This window comes from Silurus meridionalis, chromosome 3, assembly GCF_014805685.1.
Source record: "Silurus meridionalis isolate SWU-2019-XX chromosome 3, ASM1480568v1, whole genome shotgun sequence".
Lineage (NCBI taxonomy): Eukaryota > Metazoa > Chordata > Actinopteri > Siluriformes > Siluridae > Silurus > Silurus meridionalis.
In genome coordinates this window covers 22,860,242-22,876,359 of record NC_060886.1, presented here as the reverse complement: position 1 = coordinate 22,876,359, position 16,118 = coordinate 22,860,242, and the positions used below count along the sequence as shown (strand labels likewise).

At 36.9% G+C, this 16,118-nt stretch overlaps 1 protein-coding gene across 5 annotated transcripts in view; it reads right to left on the bottom strand.

Annotated features, from left to right (window-relative positions):
* The window catches only part of adarb1b (adenosine deaminase RNA specific B1b), a 170,782-nt gene that overhangs the window by 91,480 nt on the left and 63,184 nt on the right, over window positions 1-16,118 (bottom strand). For all 5 annotated transcript variants that reach the window (XM_046844963.1, XM_046844962.1, XM_046844965.1 and 2 more), the window contains one exon: window positions 5,352-5,424. The gene's annotated coding sequence lies outside the window, so the exon portion shown is untranslated. The remainder of the gene's footprint in view (window positions 1-5,351; window positions 5,425-16,118) is intronic.

Here is a 16,118-nt window from a genome sequence, read left to right as displayed (position 1 = left end):
AGGAGGTAAAATCTGGCACTCCAATGCAGCATGTGATCACAGTTAATGCCGAGCTGTAAACAGTAGCAGGAAAAAGCATCGGGTATTGAAATTTGAAAGTCTGGCTGTGATGTGAATTAGGTTGGCAGAGGTCCCTGAGAAACAGATTGCCCGGGCGTTCATGCTGAGCAATGCATTCTGGGCGACAGGCGGGTTCCTGGCTGCATCATGCTCTTGTTTCCACTCATGGGGAGGAGATGAGCAGGTGGAAGAACTTGCAGCATACTGACTTTTTTTTTTTTATTATTAAATAATTTAATTATCTATGAGAACATTGATGACTTTATAGATGACCTTTTTTTAAAAAAAAAAAAAATAGAGGAATATTTTATATACATACTGTACACACAGAATGCATGACAAAGACAGAAACCATGCCAGCATGGCCAGGGTGTTTAAGCTGCTTAATAAACAAGTGGTTTTATGTAACAGTGAAGCATCAAAGTGCTACAGAAACTCAAATCCTCGCCACATCCTGAGGGACAGCAGGCAAAACACGGGTTGTGAATTCATGAATCTAAACGATGCGTCGGCTCTGAGAGCACTGAGGAGAGGTGTGGAGAAATACAGCAGTGACTGTTTGTTCAAAGCAATGAGAGAATATCGTTGCCTCATCCAGAACAGAAGGCATGAGGGAAGTTCCTACATCATCAGATTTACACTGATAAGTATAATCACACTTTTGAACTCACATAAAATAAGGAAGAGTTCCCCTTTTGAGTCTGGTTCCTATCAAGGTTTCTTCCTCATAACAACTAAGGGAGTTTTTCCTTGCCAAAGTGGCCCCAGGCTTGCTAATCAGGGATAAATACACATCGTTCACCTTAACTCTTAAATTCTGTAAAGCTGCTTTGAGACAATATTCGCTGTAAAAAGCGCTATAGAAATAAACTTGACTTGACTAAGTTGGACCCAATCAGAGTCAGATGAAATTAGTCCGAAATATTTTCTGCAATAATATGTCATGATCGTTATTTTTTTTTTTCCAGCTTTACCCAATTAAACTCATACCACTGCACTGCTCGATTCTCGAATCTGATTGGCCAGAAGTTTTTAAATTTTTATATCAGGAGCTCTGACGCTATTGCCAAATACAAGGCATATTAGAGGTTTATTTTAATTCACTGGTTGTATTACAGTGGGTACAGAAAGTATTCAGACCCCCTTAAATTTTTCACTCTATGTTATATTGCAACCATTTGCTAAAATCATTTAAGTTCATTTTTCTTCCTCATTAATGTACACATGGCACCCCATATTGAAAGAAAAACACAGAATTGTTGACATTGTTGCAGATTTTTTAAAAAGAAAAACTGAAATATCACATGGTCCTGAAGTATTCAGACCCTTTGCTCAGTATTTAGTAGAAGTACCCTTTTGATCTAATACAGCTATAATTCTTTTTGGGAAAAATGCAACAAGTTTTTCACCCCTGGATTTGGAGATCCTCTGCCATTCCTCCTTGCAGATCCTCTCCAGTTCTGTCAGGTTGGATGTAAACGTTGGTGGACAGCCATTTTTAGGTCTCTCTAGAGATGCTCAATTGGGTTTAAGTCAGGGCTCTGGCTGGGCCATTCAAGAACAGTCACGGAATTGTTGTGAAGCCACTCCTTCGTTATTTTAGCTGTGTGCTAGGGTCATTGTCTTGTTGGAAGGTAAACCTTCGGCCCAGAGCCCTCTGGAGAAGGTTTTCGTCCAGGATATCCCTGTACTTGGCCACATTCATCTTTCCCTCGATTGCAACTAGTCGTCCTGTCCCTGCAGCTGAAAAACACCCCCACAGCATGATGCTACCACCACCATGCTTCACTGTTGAAACTGTATTGGACAGGTGATGAGCAGTGCCTGGTTTTCTCCACACATACCGCTTAGAATTAAGGCCAAAAAGTTCTATTTTGGTCTCATCAGACCAGAGAATTTTATTTCTCACCATCTTGGAGTCCTTCAGGTGTTTTTTAGCAAACTCCATGCGGGCTTTCATGTGTCTTGCACTGATGAGAGGCTTCCGTTGGGACACTCTGCCATAAAGCCCCGACTGGTGGGCTGCAGTGATGGTTGACTTTTTACAACTTTCTCCCATCTCTCGACTGCATCTCTGGAGCTCAGCCACAGTGATCTTTGGGTTCTTCTTTACCTCTCTAACCAAGGCTCTTCTCCCCCGATAGCTCAGTTTGGCCAGACAGCCAGCTCTAGGAAGGGTTCTGGTCGTCTCAAACGTCTTCCATTTAAGGATTATGGAGGTCACTGTGCTCTTAGGAACCTTAAGTGCAGCAGAAATGTTTTTGTAACCTTGGCCAGATCTGTGCCTTGCCACGATTCTGTCTCTGAGCTCTTCAGGCAGTTCCTTTGACCTCATGATTCTCATTTGCTCTGACATGCATTGTGATCTGTAAGGTCTTATATAGACAGGTGTGTGGCTTTCCTAATCAAGTCCAATCAGTATAATCAAACAGCTGGATATTTCAGTTTTTCTTTTTTAATAAATCTGCAAAAATGCCTTTTGTGCCTTTTTTAAAATATCTAAGATTTGATCAATATCTAGTATCAGATAAATATAAAATGCAGAATGAAATAAAGTTTATTGGTGAGGTAAATGTTTATAGCTGTTTTAGAGACAATAAAATCTATGTATCGGTGGTCAAGCCCCGATCTGTGAATGGAGGAGGGAGCTGGGGAATTGTAAAGGATAAAGATCCCACACCTGATACTTACTGGAAAAAATGGGCAGCATTCAAATATGACAATACCAAAGCACAGCGGGCAGTTTTTTATTTTATTTTATTATTATTATTGTTGTATATATTATTGAAGGCTAAAGTGGCTAGTTTTAAAAGCTCTTTAAGGTGAGTGATCTTCTATCGATCACTCATCTTCAAGTAATATGAATCAGAGTTGGAACAAAGCGACATGTTAAACTTCGTTACACTGAGCTTGCATTTCAGGTCTCCACTGTACTCGTTTTAAATGGGAGTCAATAGAGTGGAAAGTGTGGAGTCAGCATGGCTTTAACAGGAATGAGAAAAATAAGGAGTCCCTTTTGAGTTTTTTTCTCCTCCTAATTTCCCTCTGAACCAAGGAGAGTGTGACACATCTATACGTTGAGCTTTAATTAATACAAATATGTAGTCACTGGAAAATATAAGAGTATAAAAGGGCTAAACACTTCAAGGTGTGTGTGTGTGTTTGTGTGTGTGTGTATGTGCGTGTGTGTTCCTAAAACAGTCTGGGATTTATCCCTATGTCTGTTTGGTAGAATAGTGCTGTTTTTTTAATAAAAGTGTTAATTATGTTAATATTTATGCACCTGTGGTTCTCCCAGACACATATCTCCCAGAGGATTTACTTATTAATGAAACACGACTTGAGACTCACCCGGATAGCGAATACGTCATTGTTAGAGGACATTGCAAATTTACCACAATGTTCATGCCTGGGAAAAGAACACTGCAGCACAGCAGCACACGACAGGCCTGCTCTGTGACCTTTTCTTCTAGAAATAGAGCAGTGTACTGTCAGCACAGTCCTCTGAGTTACTATAATGGGGCATGAGAGAAATGAAATTAAAAAGGCATCTACTATTTGTAGAGGCTTTTTTGTAAAAAAATCCTTGATGCTGAAGTCATGTTGAAGAGTGCTGTCTTGGAGCAATCAAAAGTAACCAGACCAGAACACAATACACCACAAAATCATTTGCGGGACTATTCCTATTAATTACACCAGTCAATACTGGATCACTGATCTCTAAAGGTTACTGATCCCAGGATTTTTGGTTGTGGTGTCAAACAATAGAATATGATGGCTCTCTTGGGGAGTTCACAGCTGAGGCGATATAATTTACCAGACTCGAAGGCGCCATGACAGCGAGGAACACGCTGAACAATATGCTGGCATTTTAGACGTTTGTCTCGCAGCAGAGAGCTGGGACATGAATAGGGACGACTCCTGTGGGTGTGTATTGAGAACTGGGCCTGTAGAGCAAGTGGGTCTGCGCAGTGTTTTACAGACTCCCTGCTCTGCGGCACAGATCGATACGAGTGGCGTGGGGAGGCGGCTGTGGTGATGGAAATTATCGCCTTGGACGCTGATAAAAAATATGGATGATAAGCACCGCAGGGCCAGCAGCTTTGTAAACACATCTGATCTTCACTGCAGCTTAGATGAAATGACACTGTTCAGGGGACAAGCTGCTGGGACAAATATAGGCTGTGACCAGGGCTTAAAAACCTTAGCTGTGCAGCTAAGCAACATCTGGCCAGTGGTGGTCCTATAATAGAGGTGCAACCGTCTACTGTACAGTTAAAGCTAAAGCAAAATGTATGATTTTTGGCAGCATTTTACATGAATCAATGGAACACCCGAAATGCTGTGCGTTACTGATTTCTGAGCACAATCAACAGTCAGACCACATGCATATTTTATCTGCTCAGTGCAAAACCCAGTTCCCTGAAGAGGAAAGGACATGGTGTACACTAAATTTGGACAATGTAGACACTTAGGAAGGAGACTGGAGTGATTCCGTGCTCTAGTAAACACCACTTCCCAAACCTGGAGCACAGCTTGAGTCTGCTTTATGAACCAGATCTGCCCCTTTGGCTTGATTACTTCTACTGTGTTGCTCATTCATATACATGATTAGAAACTTGAAACTTGTTTTTCTCCATTCTAAAGCTTGAGGAGAAGCCTGTTACAAACAAGTCATTATTTTTTATGTATTATTTTTACATGCACAGATATTACTCTGTAACTAATCTTCATTCTTCAGCTTAAAAAAGTAATAAGAAAAGTACGTATTTATGAGCATGAAGAATGTAGATCTGAACCTGCTGGGAAGTCTTTAGGAGTGAAATGGGTGATTGGGTGTAATAAGGAAAAGGATTATATGTAGTCAGTACACTAAAGACCAGTAGATCATGAATGTTTTAGAGAAGTGGAGTTTTTATATTTTTTTCAATATTCAAGCCCTACATTTAAATCAATCAAAATGAAATTTAATCAAATAAATAAAGGACGCAAAAGCATTTCTACAGTATTAACTATAAAAGCGTGGTTACATACTACATGTGAATTTATCACACATGCTAAATTCACCATGTGATGTGTGATTTCGGTGACCTCATTAATCTTTCCGTCTCCTATCAGACTTTTTCCAGGCGGTGTGCTTGTCACAGGATTTCACAGGATGCGCATCAATGGAAACACTGAACTGTTTACTTAATAAAGTGGTGGGAAGCAGTGTGCTTCCGTGAAGCTTGTTCCATATCAAGCCCAAACAAGAAAGGTATTTCCACTTCACAATCTGTAGCCATACATACCTTGGAAAAAATGCAGCCTTTCTTATGAGAGGCGGAAGATGATTGCCTGAAGTGCACCACAACAACTGATTCCCTGCCAAAAAAAAAAAAAAAACAACAGGATTAACTTTTTAAAAATGCTCGAGTGTTGTAAATACTTGTGAATTTCCTCTTCTTGTCAAATGCATTAAAAAGAAAAGTTTGAGTGACAGATGGCTCTGACAGATGCTGTTCTTCCTCAGGGTAAAGTCAATAAACAATACCAATTGAAAACCCTGACAGCAATCAATACTGCAGCCTTTACAAACTGTACAGGCTGATATCATTTCCAACATCCTCCTTTATATTACTGATACAATTAAACATGCAACAAAACTATTCAACAAAGATTAAATCCTTTAGTTCATTAAATACATGTATACCATGTTCTGTCTGAATACTCAGCTCTGATTGGGTGGAAGGTTTGTACTGTACACATATTTAAAATTTACATTTAAGACATTTAGCAGACTCGACTTATCCAGAGCGACGTACAAAGTGCTTTTAGTCTCTATTAATTATTAAATTAACACTGGTTTACACTGATTTCAACTTATAATACCATCAGCCTAACCTCTTTTGAGAGGAATCATAGCACACTTATAAAATGGTTGCTGAAATGTGAGGTGTGTACACACTTTTGTGAGAGACTAAATATATCGTATATTCTCAAGAGACAATACTATTGAAATGAAACTTGGATATACTTTAGCGTAGTCAATGTGCAGCTTGTACAGCAGTACAGATTTACAGTCCTGAAAATAACAACATACAGTCATTACTGTCGAAAATAGCCGGCACCAAAAGTGAGTACACCCTAAGTAAATCTGTACTTTATATAAATAAATATAAAAGAGGCGAAATTAAATAACACACCTTAATTCACAAAGTCCTTTCTTTACTCAAATATAACAAAAAAAAATTCCAAAATTATTTTTAATAACTATTTAAACATTTGATTTACTGATGCACCAAGTCTCAAATTAAGCACAAAAAAAATCAATCATGAGAATCATGTGATTAATCACCATAAAATATTTTAATCGATTGACAGCATGATTATAAATAAGTTCTTGTTTTTAATGTTTGCATGTTTAATTTATGTATATATAATTGAATTATGATACAAAATGAAATTGATTATATATTCTAGATGCTTATATCTTTAGAACTCAACAAAATCTCTGTGTATTTTATCATTAAATACAATACAAATGTTAATTTACACAAATTGCTTCACCTTGCATACTCAAATGCTTTTTTGTTTTATACAGAAAGAAACAAGAAACATTATTATATAATAAGCAAAATGAATATATATATATATATATATATATATATATATATATATATATATATATATATATATATATATATATGATTAAAAATAATAATAATAAAAAAAAATTTAGTTGCAGCCCTAATATATATAAACAAAGACAACACAAACCGGGAATAAATTAGGTGAATTAAAAGGTGCCAGAACAGAGAAAAACAGAGCATATTCGTAGTTCTGTTCAGTTTGATCACTGTTTTAAATGGTTGTTTAAATTGAACAGTTGTTGCCATAGTAACATAGTTACATGTCTATACAAAGTGAGACAAAAAATTGTTCAAATTACCATAATCAGGTAAATACATGATTGCAGTGTCTTTTTAAACTGATATGGTGAATATGGCGGACATGATTTTGATCCAATGGTAAAATTTATCTAATGATCAAATGAGAAATGCAGCGAAAAACAGAGATCTGTGTCTATCGCATTTATTCAGGGGTGTTTTTTTATAATAAAAAACTAATTATAAAATACCCATGTTTAAAAATGTTTTAAAATGTGAAACATTTGATTATAGCTAATTTCTTGCCATCATATTTTGTGACCTAGTTACTTGGTTTTTGTGGTTTTCTTAAACAACCCAGATAAATAACTAATTGAAGATCAGTGCATAATCAATAATCAATCAACATTCTGGTTTCACTCTGAGAAGTGAATATGAATCATTAGGTCATTTTTTTTTTTTTTTAAAGCTTCAAGATAGTGACTATATAAAAGTCTGGCACATGTTTTCTTCTTACTGGGTTATGTGCAAAAAACTTTGTTTGCTCATTACAGAACACTCCTGCACCATGTTGGACTAGATTGTCTGCAATCCCTGTACATGTTGCTCTAGTTTATGTCATTTTATTTATCATGTGCACAAATGGCCTAAGAGTGGACATTTCTTTTTAAGAATGGAGCGACAATGAAATTATTTTTATTTTACTTCCAGGACTGGACATAATGTAATGTACACTTTATGTAATTAGATGAATAGAGAAAAATATTAAATAAGCAATTTTCTCTATTTTATGTGTGCTCAGAAACAATAAAAAAAAATACATTTTGTGATTCAATTGTGAATAAAAAAAAATAAACAAAACAAAAAAAAGCACAGAGCAGTTAACACCAACATCTTTATTATGAAAAAAGATGTGGCACAGATGCACATGATTTGAGTCAAAAACTCCCATTAACAACTATTTAATAAAATTCATTCAAATAAATAAATTTTTATTTAACTAATTTTTCTTCCTGTATTCTCTAGAATGAGCAGAATTCAGATGTTTCAGGTCAGGTGTTTTTTTTTTATGTCAGCACCATGCATTAAAATAGTGGGCACTTTAATATAAACTCCTGTTCATTCAAATAAATATCCAATCAGCCAAACATGTTGCAGCAAAACAATGCAAAATAAATAAATAACTAAACAGGTCAAGGTTAATGTTCGCATCAAACCACTATTACAGTGAGGAAACATTTTATGGCAGTGAATTTGACTGTAATATTTAGAAGGACTGCTTTCGAGTATTTCACAAACTGCTGATCACCTGGGATTTTCACACACAATACAGTTTATACAGAATCGTGCGAGAAAACTAAAAATCCAGTGAGTGGCAGTTTTGGGGGTGGAAATGCCACTGGGAAGATAAATTCTTGTTATTTCTTCCTGATGGGAGAGTAGAACCCAGTGTGCCCTTCTGTGTTGTCAGCCATACGCCCTTATGTTTGACAGTTTGTAAAGAGTGGTTATATCATATCTGTCCTGTCAGCTCAAACCAGTCTGGCCATCACCCTCTGATCTCGATCTCTCTCTCATATCCACAAGAGGTTTTGCTTGCAAGATGCTTTTTGTTTTTCGCACCACTCTGTGGAAACTGTAGTAGGAAATCAGCAGTTTCTGAAATATTCACGATATATATATATATATATATATATATATATATATATATATATATATATATATATACACACACACACACACACACACACACACCCACCAAATTCAAGTGAACATTTTGTCCTCAAAGTTGACGTGTTAGAAGCAGGAAAAACGGGCAAGCGTAAGGATTTGCATGAGCTTGACAAGGGCTAAATTGTGATGTCTAGACAACTGGGTCAGAGCTTCTCCAAAACTGTAGCTCTTGTGTGCTGTTCCCAGTCTGCAGCGGTCACTGTCTATCAAAAGTGGTCGAAGGAAGGAACAGTGGTGAACCAGCAACAGTGTCATGGGCGGCCGGGGCTCACTGATGTACGTGGTAAGCAAAGGCTGGCCTGTGTGGTCCGATCTAACAGAAGAGATGTAGCTCAAACTACTAAAGAAGTTAATGCTGTTAATGTTAAACGGGTCGGAACTGTTTTGGCAGAAAAAGGGGTCCAACACAACATTAGGCAGGTGATCATAATGTTAGGCCTGGTCGGTGAATATGGCCATAAAAAAAAGTGTCCCAAGTAGCATATTTTTGGTCCTTTTGTCTACATAGTGTATGCCTAGGGACAAAAAATGAAAAAAGTAGTTTTACAAAACAAATGACCAACATTACATTTTGTTGCAGAGCTGCTTTTATTTGAATAAAGACTTCAGATTTTTCTGCTTCTTAAACAGAAGAGTTTTGCTTGGGCTGCAGGAATGGAGATGATATATAACTATTTCAAACACTTTCAGGTCATTGTGATCCAGATCTGTGAGGCTGTGTGGTGCTTAATGATTATGTCCTTCAGAAAGCTGTAATTGCGATTGCTGCTTAGCTCAAACCAGCTAAAATAACAAAACATTAAACATTTTCTCCTTCTCTCTGATTAAAATTTTACAATAGTCTTTTTTTCACCTCTTAGGTGTTCCCTCTGTTTATATATAAACAGACAATTGTCCCCCCCGATCAATGTAACTTTTTTAAACATTTTTAATGCTTGTCAGGGAAAAAAGAAAGTTCACCTTCCATCAATTCCATGTTTTCATTTATTAGGGACAAAACAACACCACCACCACCATTTCTACTTCTACAGTGAAAAGTAATTAGCAGCCAGGTGTTAGTAATGAAGCGTAAATGGTTAGTTAATTAATAAGAAGTAGATCTGAAATGTATATAAAAGCTGTACAAAAGCAGAAATTGTAGCAGATTGGTGTTCTAGAGCATTCAGTTGTGTGTCTACATCATGCCAAGAAGAAAAAAATGACTGACTATAATACATACACACAAAGCCAAAATAAATATTGTGCTATTATATACACAGAAAAGGGAGCTGTTTGAGCTTTTCTCCAATGCATAAAAACCTTAAATAATTCAATGAAAACATATCTAAATATTGTGTACATAAACACCAGGCATGAATTCATCTATTCTTTAAACTTACCATAAAAAAAAAAAAAAAAGTTAAATTAGTATGGTTAGAACGATCATATTTAAAAAAAAATAAAAATCCGAATGTCAGTGCCGTTTCGTTTCGTTTCTGATGGTTGTTCTTGGTTTATTTTACACAGACAAACTGAACAGACTGCGAATGCTCATTTATACTGACAATGTATGAGCAACACCCACATAAAAAGTCAAACTAAATTAGCGAAGAAATGACAGTACAAGGATACACATGCAGCCGTATTCAGGATTGACCTCTACATTTAAACTGGTGCCTATGTGATCCAGATGCCAAAAAAAATGTTGTGTGCTCTTACTATATCATCCATTTTAATCAGCCAAATCCGTAATTATGCCACCTTTAACGTTCAATCCGACTATTAGATGCTGTATAAGCTCGCCAGTGCTCTATTTCCAAAAGCTGGGGCAAGAATCCAGTTTGAAATAAACACGATTCTTATTAGTAATACTCGCGAAATAAAGTTGTATGATTCTGCAAGGTTGCGGAAAGAGCTTCGCCTAGCAGCACTGTGTCTGAGTGAGCAGTCGGATTGTGAAGAGGTTAAAAAAGGTGATGGAGACAGAATTGGCTCTTGCTGATACACAGCAAAGAGATCATTAAGTCCCATAACAACCCTGTGTGGGATGAAGCCTCCATAAAGGTCTCATAAGGGCAAAATCAGTAATACACACTATACACACAATATGTGCTTATATACAGTCAATTATTGCAATTGGAAAACTATGATAGTATCTGGGCTAAAAAGTGCTATGTAGAACCATAAGGTTTTTAAATGCTAGGCGTGTTTTCGATTTTCACACTATTTTGACAGTGAAAATCAGTGAATCAGAGAGTAAATGGGAAGGGGGAAGCGTAACAAATGCTACCCTCTTACTCATCCATGAAGTCAAAGATGCCCATGATTGGCTAGTGACACTATTACTGATAGGAGAGAAGTGTAATACCACACCATCCTAAACAGAATGTTCAAGTTGGCTCTCTAAGCTCCCAGCCACAGATCTATGAATCATTGTCAAGATTCAAACATGTGATCATCTGATAAGAGCCTGAACCCTTATTATTATTATTATTATGATGTGTTATTATTTATTTATTAATTTTTTCATCTATTTGCATTCTTTCGACATGCACGAAGTGCAGACATTAACCCACGGTTCAAATTGTGGACATGTGGGAATAATTGAGGACACGACTGAAGACTATTAGGAGAATTTAACATGCAGAGGTTGAGTCTGCCTTTAAACAGAGATGTGTCTCAGTAATGCAATGGTTCTGACCCTCAAGTGCCCCAGAAGTCAATTTTGATTACATGATTTCGGCTCCGACAAGAAGCAGCATTATGTCGACACAATATATCTCAATGAAATGCATGACCTGGGCTGCGAATACAAAATACGTGGCCAGTATTTAACACGATATATTATATATAGTTGTGTAGAATGTTCGTGTATGATGCAGCATTACAATTTCCACAAAGGAAACCTGTTCCAGTATCACAGTGAACCTGTACACAAAGCGCAGAGCTCCTTGAAGACATAATCTGCCAAGATTGCCGTAGAGAAATTTCAGTGTCCCACACAGAGCCCTGACCTCAACTTCACTGAATATGTTTGAAATGAACTGGAACGCTGAGAACAAGATCCAGGCTTCCTTGCCTGACATCGATGCCTAATCTCGCCAATGTCCTTAGGGATGAATGATCGCAAATCTCCATAGCCAGGCAACCAGAAGTGTGGAGGTTATTATAAAAGAAAAGGGGGACAAAATCTGGGATCGGATTGGGTGTCCACAAACATTTGACATGTTTGCCATGCATTGTGCATTTAAACTGCACTAAAATGTTTTTTTTTTTTAGAACTAGAAGACATCAAAAGAAGCAGCAAATAAAAAGATATACCATTGTTTAACATAAAATGTGACCATCAAATTTGTGTATGCTGTAACTTTAGACTTGGGAATTACTCATGTAAATCTGCAACGTTTTCCTGTTAACACTTCAACATTCAATCTGCTGTACAAGTGTTTGTATGAGGAGCAGCAGCTATAATCCAGCTGTGATAATTAAACATTTGTAAAGAAGAGGTTGATTTAAATGAATCATGTCACACTCGGAACCCTAGTGGAAATAATTTGAAAATGTTTGAGATGTGCTCTGATGACCCCATTTAAAATTTCATAAGTTGAGACATGGCCTAGCCGACCCAAGATTCTTAAAGAATGGTGATCAGTATGGGGTAGTCAACTGTGATTTGTTAATAATTTAACAAATAACAGTACATAATTTACCAAAACAGAGCAATTTACAGTAACGTAATGTATAAATTTTAGAGTATATGTTTGCGGCGGAAGGTAAGAGGGCGAGTGCTAGTTAGCGAGTGGAGGGTGGAGCCAGACGAAACGAATGCTAAGAAGCGCCCCTGTAGCTGTAAAGACTGATCAGTGCATTCGGGTCTGGCAACACCGATATGAAGGAGGACTAAAATTGGGCTTTGAAACAACAAAAACACAGAAAAAGATGCGCTTTAACAAAGAGACAACTGAAGTCTGTCGGCCGCTGGTGAAAGTAAGGCGTCTCACAAGGCGAGAGATGCGTACATCCTGTCAGCGTCCCAACGTATCGTACCGCTGCTACATTTTTACAACTATTTTTTACAATATTGTAGTATCACTATATACATCATATGATCGAAAAATCTTAAGTTGGGGATTACCTATATTCAGACATATTAGGAACTTTGAGCTGTATTATATCATAGATGTATTATATAGAGTTAGAGTATATTCTAGACAAAGTCAGAGACAAAATTTAGCTTTACGCAGGTAAGAATAAACGGCAGGAAATGGGTCAAGTCAAGTCGAGGAAGCTTTTATTGTCATTTCTAGCATATATAGCTGACGCAGTACACAGTGAAATGAAACGTTCCTTCAGAACCCTGGTGCTACATTAAACAACGTAAAGCGACATCACAACATAAAGTTACATAACAGAACCCAGAGCTGAGGACTAAAGTAAGTGTCCTGGTCACATAAAGTGGATCGTGTGAGACCGAGAGCAAACAGTGCAGACAGACAACACAAGACAGTGTGGGACAGATACACAAACACAAAATAGTGCCGACCAGTAAACCTATTGTATACGGTAATATGATTATACAGTAATGTACAAAGAAGACTATAAACAAGAGTGTATTTGTAAACATAAACACAATGTTATAAGAATAATGTTATATAAAATTATTCAATATAAATATAATATAAATATAATATGGGTGGTGGAACGGATTGAGATAAGTAATGAGTGTGTTAAGTTCAGGTTGTACAGTTCAGTAACATAGTTGGGTGAGTGTGTGTGTATTTTCTATAGTTCAGTTCTGTGTGTGGATGATGCTTGATAGGAAAAAACTGTTGCACAGTCTGGATGTGAGGCCTGAATGCTTCGAAACCTCTTTCCTGATGGGTGAGTTAATATCCAGCATCAAATGCTTAAAGTAACAATCAAATACACCTTAAAGTAATTCTGTCCTGTTTGGCATTGCTTGACTCTCTCCAAAAAGACAAATTTAACTAATTCAGGAACTCGGTTATCCCAATCATGCTTTCAAATTCTTTCTCCGAACAACGAATTGAATATGGTTTGTAGCCATTCGTACAGGAACACTGTGTTTTCTCTACATCGGCTGTATGTGTGTGTGTGAGTGAGCGAGCTTGAATAGACACCTCGGGAAGTGATAGCGCTCATTGAAAACATCTGCCTTAAACAGCCTTTCGATAAGAGAACCTTGTGCAGAGCCTGTTGTTTTTCTGGTAGGCCTCAGGAAAAACAGACAGCGCTTCAGTATTTCCATCACAGCACAAAGATGACACAATTGTTTTTACAGTCGCCAGCTACTCAGACCTTTTCTTTTCTTTTTTTCAAAGCGTGCAAGGCATTGACATGAAAGGCACTGCGTTTGTCTGGTTCGCAAAGATTTTTGTAGAAAAGAAAAAATAAATGGCCAAAAATAGAAATACAGCAAATAAAGAAAAGAAATTACCACATGAAAACCACACGCTTGATTGTCAAAGGCCAGCATTTCAAAGCCACACTGGATGGGTACTGTGTTTTAATCTGGACTGAACTCTTTGCCTAAATAACACACATCTACATAATTGGATGTATTGACTAGTCTGCAGAGGCCAGGGCTTAAATGAGCAGTGCCAGAGAAAGCGCTCTGTCTCAGCACTGACCCAAACCTCCAGGGCTTCAGCCACGATTGGCATTTTGGGAAGAGACACACAGGCTGCTGCTCTCAGAGGCTCTACTTTCTCTGAAGACCACACGAAAGCCAGTTCAATAGAGTCCTTCTTTATAATCCCTTCCTCTGGCTTTGGTTACATGTGGAGATTTGGGTCAATTGTACATATATTTTAAAACACTGATCCTGAAATACGCATCTAGATTTCTGATACGCTCACAGTTTCATCATGTTTCATTTGATACCGGATAGAAAGTACCACAAATATAGCAGCAAATAATGAAGCACAGTATCACAGTACAGATATTAAAACCCCTCACACACTCACTCTAATAATCATACCGAATTTAAAATATAAATGACACAAGGCTTTTATTCTCTGATTTTTGTATACACTGCAAAACTTATATATACACCAAAGGAAATATAATGATTTACATTATTTTATTTGTTTACATTTTATGAATGGAAAATGGGTTTTTGAAAACAACAGAAACAAGTCAGATGATTTCTGGACATTAACTGTTTTGCTAATTCTGTGCTTTTTGAATAAAAATATGTAATCAAAAAAACAGAAGAAAATAAGTAGAATGAAATAAAAATTTAAATAAATTAAAATAAATGAATAAATAAATAAACTATCGACTGATAAAATATAAGTATATTTGCTCTGCATCCCCTTTTTAGAATGATAGAAAATTACATTTATTTTATTTTTAGAATTTTTTGTAACCATTAAATAAATGTTTCAACCTTTATTTATTTATTTATTTTTTTTTTAAGTGTGTACACAAAGTGAGCCCCATGAAGTTATGGTTTACATGTGTAACAGTAAATTGGAACTCTTTAACAGTGAATTGGAACCCTATCTGCACCCCAGGCTTCCTCACCCTACATCAGTATCTGACTTTATTATCACCCTTGTAGCTGAATGAGAACAAATCTCCACAAGCACACTCCAAAATCTAATAGGACATATTCCCAGAAAAGTGGAGGATATATTATAACGGCAGATAAGCACTAAATGTGGGATGGGGTGACCAAAAACTTTTTCCCATATCCCATATTTTATTTTATAAATGATGATAAAGGGGCTTCAGTGAAATCTCACTTTTAGGGGGAAAAAATCTAATCTAACTAAACGCTTCTTTTTAGCCTTGCTGAATTTTCCATCAAGGCTGTCAGAGTGCCTTCCTCTTCTTTATAGTAGCCACTGTGTTCACATCTCAAAAAACTTTTACAACACTTGGACTCTCTTATCTCTTGCTCAAAAAAGGATTCAGAAAGCATATGTGTTGGAAACCGACTCAATCCTAAGAACCTAATAAAGCTGTGTCCCATGTCCCCCCATCTCTCTCTCTCTCTCGCTCTCTCTCTCTCTCTCTCTCACACACTCCACTCTATGAAATGATAAATTGATCGTGTTACCTAATAGCATACAATCTGACATATACATAGTACAGTCCTATTACGGTTCCACAGCCTGGGCAAAAAGAACACTAGTGCAAAATGAAGTATTATTATGTGTAATGTAGGACACCTTCGTGGTAAGATTTATCTGTTCTTAAATAAAGTATCTGCTGCTGCATAATATAATTAGCAATTTTGACAAGAAACTATATCATAATGTGAACATCCTTTGCTGTGGTTAAACATGGAGTAATTCAGTACAGGTAGAAAACCGGAGGAACAAACACATTTTTTCAGTCAGTTCCTGCACAGACATTTAGTGTTTCAGAGCGGGTCAATCTCTCATTCTCTTACCTCAGGCTTGCAGCCGTAAGGAATCTGAAGTAAGATGACTAAACTTAGAAGAC